The sequence below is a fragment of the Ceratosolen solmsi genome, unplaced genomic scaffold, assembly GCF_000503995.2.
Source record: "Ceratosolen solmsi marchali unplaced genomic scaffold, CerSol_1.0 scaffold8, whole genome shotgun sequence".
Taxonomy (NCBI): domain Eukaryota; kingdom Metazoa; phylum Arthropoda; class Insecta; order Hymenoptera; family Agaonidae; genus Ceratosolen; species Ceratosolen solmsi.
In genome coordinates, this window is record NW_011948439.1 from 2286600 (window position 1) to 2286950 (window position 351).

The window sequence follows — 351 nt, forward strand, 5'->3', positions numbered from 1 at the left end:
GCCCCCCCCCCCCCCCCCCCCCCGCCCGCCAATCGTTCCTCTCTCGCCTCGCCGATCTCCTCTCCCATCGTTCCATCGCACTCTAACGCACGCGCATCCACCGTCCAAGGGGCCCAAAACGCTCGCTAAGCGATCGCACCGCCGCTTGCGAGGGTGTGTCCCCGGTAAGGGACAAAGGGACAAGGGGCTGGGGTCGGAGGGGTGGGAGGGGCCCGGGCACGCGTAGGCGACGAGCAGATGCCTTGGTGGCGCGTGCGCATGGCAGCTCGTGCGTGACGCGCGCGTTTCACGGACCCCCAGGCACGCACCTGGCCCCACCGGAAGAGAAGGCCCAACCTCGTGGAAAACTCG